The 9667-nt window shown below is 33.8% G+C and overlaps 1 pseudogene; it reads left to right on the top strand.

Annotated features, from left to right (window-relative positions):
* The first annotated feature begins 9215 nt into the window (after positions 1-9215).
* Positions 9216-9312, top strand: LOC144705032 (small nucleolar RNA R71; annotated as a pseudogene).
* Positions 9313-9667: the final 355 nt, after the last annotated feature.

Genomic DNA, 9667 nt, shown 5'->3' with positions numbered 1-9667 from the left:
TCCAACTATCATTTCTTATGCAATATTAAATGTGGTGGGTTCTATTGATACATAAAAATTTGCAGCAAGACAAGTCAACAGAGGATGTTTGATAACTAAGTTAATTGTTTGGTAGTTTTTTAAGAGTTCCCGATGTGTTTTCTTGTCATATTGCCAAAAGTGATGCAATCTGATTGTAAAATTATGTATCATATAATTCAGGGATTCATACAAATCTATTCAATGAATTATTTCACTAAATTAGCATCAATTATGTCTTTTTATCTCCACATTAATGGCTATGGGATTGGTCATACTCACCATACATGTGGAAATAGATAGTAAAAACTATCTCCTAGGTATTTACATGCCCTTATCGAATACCATTCGTATAGGAATATTTAAAATACATGTCTAAATGGTAATATATATATATATATTATAATCTGATCATAATCCACCTAGTCATATTATGTATTCACAAACTTCATTGTGAGTATCATATTCATTATAACAAATGTATTTTTTGAATTAACATTGAATCAATTGTGGAATGTTTGATGGCTTATTATTATTGAACTCAAAATTTGGGTGTTATTTTATCATTGATATTTGAGTTAATCAATTCAAATTTAAAAATCTTAACTCTTAAACATGTGACAGTGCTCATTCACTCCATATTCATTCATTCATCCATGATTTATTAGAATGAACCTACATGTGTGCATTTCGTTACCTAATGTGATTTTGCTCCTAACTTGTGGTTTGAATATTATTTTTTATTTACTCATGTATCTTTTAGTGACCCTGATAAGCCGAAAAATCACGTAAAATTACGTGGTTGTTGCGCTTTTTAGACTTATGCAATAAATTTATAATTCCCTTAATTACTAAATAAGAATATAGAGCAAGCAAGGGTCGAATTCAAGGAGGCAACAATTCAGAATTTTCAAACAATTTTTATGAATCAAGTCAAGTAATTTTGAATTTTGCAATATTTAATTCAATTAATATTAAATAATATTCTTAAAATAATCAAAATTAAGTAAAACTTAATTTTGATTTCGGTCAGATAATTCCAGATAAGAATATTATTATTATTTTAAGCTCATAAAAATATAAATTATTAATTTCCCAATTTAATAAAATTTATAATAATTTTCAGAATTAAAATTGGGAATTTAATAATCAAGAAAGTGATTTTTGAATTGGAGTTCAAAATGGATGAATTTTCGGTTCAAATTTTATTTTTGGGTTTTTTATATATTAAATTAAATTCCTAAACAATAAAAACCGAAATCTAGAGAGAGAAACAAATCAAATTAACCTAGAGAGAGAAAGTGAAGAAATTGGGGAAAGCCCCAATTTCGACCCTAAATTAAAAATGTAATGAAGCAGAAATATCCTAAAATGATTAAGAATTAATTATCAAAAGTCAGATCTCGAATCCAAATCAAAAAGAAGTGCTGATGCATTCAAAACATGAATCTAGGGCATGTACATTTCGCCCATGCCAAGGCGTTTTCGAATCGTTCTAAAAGATGATCAAATACAATTTAGAAACTTACAAATTTGATAAAGAGATCCAGATCTGACGACTTCCAGAATGCCTCATGTGTCCTTCCTGGCCAATTGCTTGGGGAGAGCGTCCAAAAGTGAATTTCGCCTTTTTTTCTGACCTCTATTTAAAGATCCAACCGTCCAGATTGTAGAGGAGGAAAAGACGAACCTGCCCTCAAAATTTCAGCCCAATCAGAGTTGTAGATCTCAAGATATCGCAGTTTTAGTGAGATCAAATGTGGGCCGTTGGATCTCTTTTATTTTCTCTAAAAAATCAGAATTTCCTATTGGCTGGGCTTGATTTTCTCGCTTTCCGTGTTTTGGGACACGTGCACCCTCGTTGTCCGCGTCGGCCGCACTTTCTGACTTTTCAAATCTCTATCCTCCTATTAAATATCTTTTCTTCTCTCTCCTCTCTAGCCGCTCTATTCTTCCTCCTCTCTCCTCCGCTTTTCTCTCTCTCTTTTAATCACTCTATTTGACTTTTCCTATCTCTATCCTCTCTTCTCTCCTTTCTTATTTAATTAATATATCCTTCATTCGCAATTTCGGCGAATGACGTGGATATTCATTTTAAATGCATTTAAAATGCAAAATAAATAATCAATATATTATTTAATTAAATAAAAATCATTTCTTGCCTAAATAATGGTCAGAAAAATAGAGAAAAATTCATAAAAATATGGGAAAATTCAGAAAAATCAGGAGATGATTTACTGACCTTAAACCAAGCAAATAAAATCATGTAAAAATATTTCTTCACTGAAACAATGTCAAATTCCATGTAAAAATGATAAAAAATATGAAATAATAGAAAAACGACATGTTAACTGATTTCAATGTATTTTATCATGATAACATGCAAATATGACCATTAAAACACATAAATAGAATGTATAATTCAGTAATTAAGTATATTAATTTGCATGTTATCATACCCCCCCACTTAAATCATTGCTAGTCCCTTAGCAATGTATCATGAATTCTTTAGATGATTTCTTCATCCATTCATCCTTATTCATCTGCATGAAGTGTTAGAATTATCAATAACATGCTTAAACGAAACTCTCTTCGACAATTCGGATTCCACCTTGTGAGGAATATGAGTGCCGTCCTCATGGTTTGGATAGAGCTAATGAAATGAGTAGAAAGATGTACTTCTCTCTAGATATTACACTATGATCCATAATGCTCCTCACTGCACTCATCAAGTGGTGGGCCTTTCCCTCTCATAACAAGATCACTCTCTCACGGGTAGCGGCTACTTGTGTTCAAATTCTCCACTAAGTTTCCTCCCACTATAAGATGAAATTTAAACATTCTCCTCCTCCCAGTTAGCACAGAATATCAAGTGGTGTGATGGCATGGGTAAGAGCATAAGAATGAATGAAAACGAGGCTCAAAGGTGAAGAGATGGGTCATGAATGGAGGGTATATCAAAGATGTCTCATTTCAAGTTGCCTTCTCCCAAGACTTAGACGAAGTGAGAAAGAAATAGAAAGAAGATATAGTGAAAAATGCCCTTACTAGAATCAATAATTCAAAGCAAAAATCAATCTACCAATAATCCCTATCACAAAAAACCCCATTTGTTTTCTTTGAATGAATTTTTTTAATTTTCCTCATATTTTTTCTTGAGCTTGAGGACTTCCACTTTTTTTTTTTTTTGAAAGGGGTAAAAAAAACTACTAAATATTTTGAAGAAGCAAATACAAACATATTTATCATTGACTCTAATAAGGGCATGATTTTTTTTTGTTTGAAAAAATCATTTGAGAGAAGAAGAGTTAATAAGAATATGAAGAGTGAAATTTAGACAGAATTGGAGATAGAGGTGGGATAAAAGTGATCCCATGGAAAGAGAGATAGAGTGGCTTGGGAGATGGCTACCATCCATGAAAGGCTGTTAGGTTAGAAAAAAAAAAATTCAACAAGTGGATAGGAAAAATTGGCTCATGGTTGAATAAATAGATGATAATGTGGATAGCATGATAAGTAGAATGGTATGGCAAATGGCATAAGGTAGATCAAGAAAAGGGAGTTCTGTGCTTAAGGACTTGGAGAAATGCCTATCTTCCAGCCTACAGTAAGATTGACTCAATGGAAGAATGAAAACAATCAAGTAGGATCGGCTCATTGATTGGTGGCGCGATGGGGGTCCTCAATTCACTCAACTCTCTAGCATATTGAACCATAGTGCTTCAATCCTTTGATTTTCCTATCCCCTACACACCCACTAGATAACCTAGCCATTTGGAAATCAACTCTCATATCATCCAAAATCAAAGTTTGTCCCATCTTTGCATGATCATGATCCGCTATATCAAGTCAAACTTCCCTACACATGTAATTCGAATTCATGGATGAAGAATATCTCCTAAAGGTGGGTTTCATTTATACATGGAATTTATATGACATAAAGAAAAGTAAAGGTTTGCATTATGCAATGTAAACACATGAAATGTTCTCTCCCCCCCACTAAATTATGCAATGTCCTCAATGCATGGGAAAAAGATCAAAATTGAAATTCAGAAGTTCAGAATTGCAAACCTGCTTGGCGTGATCTTTGAAGGACTTACTAATGATGAGTCGACATCTCGTGTTGTTTCTGAATTGTACTTGATCAACTTCTTTATTCTGGAAAAGCTATAAACTGAAAAAAAAATCAAAGAAAAATTACGAGCTAGGGAATTAGGTTAATTCCCCTTTATTTGAAAAATAAAAATTCAATAATAAAAAGAGAAAAGTAGTGAAATCAAAATCCTAGATTTATGCTTCCTGTATGGTGGTTTCGATCGGATTTAGCGTTATTGTTGCCGTAGGTTGCGATATATCTTCTGCTTCCACATATGGCTTAAGTCGCATACCATTAACTGTGAACTCCTTCCCTTTCTTAGGATCAAAAATCAAAACAGCTCCATTATCATATATGTCAGAAATTGTAAATGGCCCATCCCATCTTGATTTTAATTTTCCTGGAAAAATTTTCAACCTTGAATTATAAAGCCAAACCTTTTGTTGTTTCTGAAAATGCTTACGGTTAATATTCTTGTCGTGGAAGTGCTTCATCCTGGCTTTATAGATTCTTGAATTTTCGTAAGCTTCGTTCCTTAGCTCCTGGAGTTCATGCATCTGCAATAAACGCTGTTTTCCCGCTGCATCTAAAGAGAGATTAAGTTTCTTAATAGCCCAATAAGCTCTATGTTCTATTTCAACCGAAGATGACATGCTTTACAAAAAACAACCCTGTAAGGAGACATCCCTAAAGGTGTTTTGTAAGCAGTTCTATAAGCCCATAGAGCATCATATAATCTGCTAGACCAATCTTTTCCATCAGGCCTAATGATCTTCTTTATAATCTTTTTAATCTCCCTATTTGAATTCTCAATTTGACCATTTGCTTGTGGATGATATGGGGTAGTGATTCTATGTTGAACCCCATATTTTTTAAGCATGGTCCTGAATTGAGAATTATTAAAATGGCTTCCTCCATCACTTATGATTGCTCTAGGACAACCAAACCTGCAAAATATATGTTGTTGAATGAATTTAAGCACTACTTTATGATCATTTGACCTAGTGGGATTGCCTCAACCCATCTGGAAAGATAATCCACTCCCATTAAGATGTACTCATGCCCATCTGAATTAGGAAATGGTCCCATAAAATCAATCCCCCATAGGTCAAATATTTCTACTTCAATGATAGGCTGTAGTGGCATTCTATCATTCTTTTTGATATTCAGCGCTGCTTGACATTTTAAACAACTAGAGCAAAACTTAAAAGCATCAGAAAATAGAGTTGGCCAGAAAAATCCACAGTTTAAAACTTTAAATGCAGTCAATTTAGGAGCATAATGTCCAGCACATAAAGAAGAATGGCAAGCATCTAAAATGCTCCATTGTTCTTCCTCCGGTACACACCTTCTAAACACATGATCAACACCTAATTTAAAAAGCTCAGGTTCATCATAATAATAGGAATTAATATCTTTATAAAATTTCTTTCTATCATTCATATCCCAATCATTAGGTATTAATCCTGTGACAAGAAAATTCACAATATGAGCGTACCATGGAAGCCTTTTACTTTGAATTTTTAAAATATATTCGCTGGAAAACCATCATGAATAGGAATAGATAATTCTGTAGATAATCTAGAAAGATGATCTGCAACAGTATTATCTATCCTCGTTTATCTTTTATTTCCAAATCAAATTCTTGCAAAAGTAAAATTCACCGAATTAATCTAGGTTTGGTTTCTTTTTTATTCAGTAAAAACTTTAAAGCTGCATGATCTGAAAACACAATTATTTTACTACCTAAAAGATAAGAACGAAATTTTTCTAGGGCAAAAATAATAGCAAGCAATTCTTTTTCAGTAGTTGAGTAATTTACTTGTGCTCCTCCTAGAGTCTTGCTTGCATAGTAGATGGCAACTGGCTTCTTATCCACTCTTTGTCCTAAAATTGCTCCCACTGCATTGTCAGAAGCATCACACATAATTTCAAAAGGCTTACCCCAATCTGGAGCTTGCAAAATAGGTGCTTGAATTAGAGCTTATTTAATCTCCAAAAAGGATGCTTTAGCATTTTCATCAAAAACAAATAGTGTATCTTTAGAAAGTAAATTAGTTAAGGGTTTAGAAATTTTAGCAAAATCTTTTATAAATCTTCTGTAGAAGCCAGCATGCCCTAGAAATCCCTAAGTTGCTTTAGGTTGTGGGCAGGGGAGGTTCTTGATAACCTCGACTTTGGCCCTGTCCACCCTTAGCCCATCCTTGCTGATATGGTGGCCTAGGACAATTCCCTCCTCCACCATAAAGTGGGATTTCTCCCAACTTAGAACCAGATTGTTCTGTACACATATCTGCAAAACCTTAGTTAAATTAGATAGACAAATATCAAATGAGGAACCAAACACTGAAAAATCATCCATAAAAATTTCCAAGCAATCCCCTACTAATTCAGAAAACATGGCAGTCATACACCTTTGAAAAGTAGCCGGAGCATTACATAACCCAAAAGGCATTCTTTTAAATGCAAAAGTACCTACTGGACATGTAAATGTTATTTTCTCTTGATCACTTTTGTTAATTTAATTTGATTATAACCTGAATATCCATCTAAAAAACAATAAAAATTTTGACCTGAAAGTCTTTCAAGAATCTGATCAATAAATGGTAATGGATAATGATCTTTCTTAGTCACAGAATTAAGCTTCCTATAATCAATGCACACTCTCCAACTAGAAGCTACTCGAGTTTGTACCTCATTACCATTTTCATCTTTAGTCACTGTTATTCCTGTTTTCTTAGGTACTACATGAATAGGACTTACCCATGGGCTATCTGAAATGACATAAATAAAATCAGCTTTTAGCCATTTCATGATTTCCTTTTTAACAACCTCCAACATGTGCGGGTTAAGTCGCCTTTGGGGTTGCCTTGTTGCCCTAGAATTTTCTTCTAGAAAAATTCTGTGCTCACAAATATTTGGACTGATGCCTTTAATGTCATCAATTGTCCATCCTATAGCAGATTTATAAGTACATAAGACATTCAAAAGCTCTAATTCTTGTTCAGATGATAACAATGATGATATGATTACAGGAAAAGACTTGCATGGTCCTAAATAAGCATATTTCAGAGATGATGGTAAAGGCTTAAGTTCAATTTCAGAATGCAAAGAAATATTTGTTGGTATGGAAGATTTTTCATTCAAACATTCATTAGATTCACAAGAAAATAAATCATAAGAGCATGGATCAAAATCAAAATCATCTTCTTCTACCAACCCTAGAAAGCAAACATCTTCACTTGTGTCTTTAGGTTATTTCATTAATTTGGAGATAGATAGTTCAATTTTTTCATCTCCTACTTTAAGTTCCACTGCACTTATCCCAATCCGTTGTGGCTTTCAGTAGCTAGGAATGGTCGACCTAAAATGATAGGGCATGGCTCAAATTTCCTGTTATTTTCATATCTGCAACTATGAAATCAACAGGAAATTTACAATTCTCCACTTTTACTATGACATCTTCTAATTTTCCATAAGGTTGCCTAATTGAACCATCACTAATTGTAATTCAAGAAAAATAGGTTCAAGCTCACCAAATTTAAATTTATCACACAAAGCTTTAGGCATTATGTTTACACTAGCTCCTGAATCAAGAAGTGATTTACTAAAAACCATGCCTCCTATTTCACATTTAATGAGAGGAGCACCCGGATCTCTTCTTTTCCTAGGAATATCATTCAATAAAATTGAACTGATATTTTCAGAAAGTTGTACCCTTTTCTGCTTTCTAGAAGGTGTACATAGTTCCTTCACATATTTTGCATAAGAAGGAATATTTTGTATTGCCTCAGTCAGTGGAATAGTGATGGTTGCATTTTTAAATATTTCAAGCAAATGAGAATTTTCAAGTTTTTGCTTGGATATATTTAAAGCACTAGGAAATGGAATGGGTGGTCTATAATCAAGTGGATTAGGGTCTGCCATTCGTGGATGCCTTTCCTCATCCTGGCCACCCTTATCTTGTTGATCATTTTCCATCTCTCCATTTTCTTTATCTTGATGCTCCGACAATCCTACATTTTTTTTATGAGTATCTAACAAAACCTTCCCACTTCGTAATTTTGAAATCACACTCACATGTTCATCATTAATCATATCTTCTTCAAAGCCATGTAAAATATTATTTGTAAAATCATGACATGATGCAACATTATTATTTTCACCAATGCAAGATTCATTTAAAATTTCAGAAGACACACAACATGATGATTCTAAATTTCTATCTACACACAACATGATATTTCTAGGATTTATATTAGATTGGGTAGGGAGTTGACCTGGATGTCCTTCTCTTAGAAGGATTTCTTCTGATTTACCTTTCATCCTGAGAGCAGGTTGTTGTGCTTGAATCCCTTGTCCTCGCTTGAGCATCTCAATTTCCTTCTTGTGCTCTTCTAAAGTTTGCATCAACATCTTCCTTTCCTCATGCATGCTTTTTCTCTCTTCCTGCATTTCCCTGATAAAATCCATTAAAGTAGAGTTAGTGTTGTCATTATTGTTGTTAGGACGAGAGTAAAAGGGCTTAGAAAAATTTTGAAAATTTTGCTGATATGGTTCCGGGGCGAATTGCTTTGAGGCGAAATTGTTGTTTCCTCCTTTGCTCCAATTTTGATTAGGTCGTGCATTTCATTGGTTTTGACCTGCATCTTGTCTCCCAAATGCATTAACCTGTTCAACCATAGGACAAGCCTCATCAGAATGTTCTTCACTAGAACAAAAACAACAAGGGTTGTTAGTGGAATTGTTGCCCTCGTTTGCATTCGCCTTTCCTTTAGACTCCTGCAAAAAAGATTTAATATCATTGCTCATATCTTTAACTGTTTTACCAATATTGCTCATTTCTCTTTCTAGCTTATCAATCCTGATCTCCGGTTCAACTGCCTTGACGTCAATGATTCCTCCACGCTTGGGACCTGCACTTCGGTTAGTGTACGAAAAACTTTGACGGTATGTCCAATCTTCTACTAATTTTTCCATCAATTTCATGGATTCATCTGCATGGGTATCAAGGAACATTACTCCACTAGATATATCCACTAGATGCCTTTCCTGATCATTCAATCCACCATAAAAAATTTCAACCAATTCATGAGATGGTATACCATGATGTGGGCACTTCCTAGTGAGTGACATGAATCTCTCCCATGCTTCTCCTAGAGTGTCAGTTCCTTGACAAAAATCTCTTATATGTTTCTTAATTGAAGATGTCTTTCTATAAGAAAAGAATCTCTTTAAAAAGCAAGCTTGCATTTCACTCCAAGATTGAAATTCTTGACCTACCCCTTTAAACCAATCTTTTGCCCTATCTTTCAAAGCAAACTGAAATAACCTTAGTTTGAGAATTTCCTGAGGAACACCTGCATAACTATAAGCAGAACAAATCTGGTTATACTCTTCCAAAAACTCATAAGGCTCCTCATTAAATCTTCCATAAAATGTAGGCAATTGATTAATCATATTCGGGTCAATTCTAAAATTAACATTTTCTGGTAAAGGAGCAGATATTTTACTGTAGGTTTCACTCTCTATAGGGTCAGAAAATTCTCTCAA

The sequence above is a fragment of the Wolffia australiana genome, chromosome 6 (genome assembly GCF_029677425.1).
Source record: "Wolffia australiana isolate 7733 chromosome 6, ASM2967742v1".
NCBI lineage: Eukaryota > Viridiplantae > Streptophyta > Magnoliopsida > Alismatales > Araceae > Wolffia > Wolffia australiana.
This window is presented reverse-complemented; position numbering and strand designations above follow the sequence as displayed.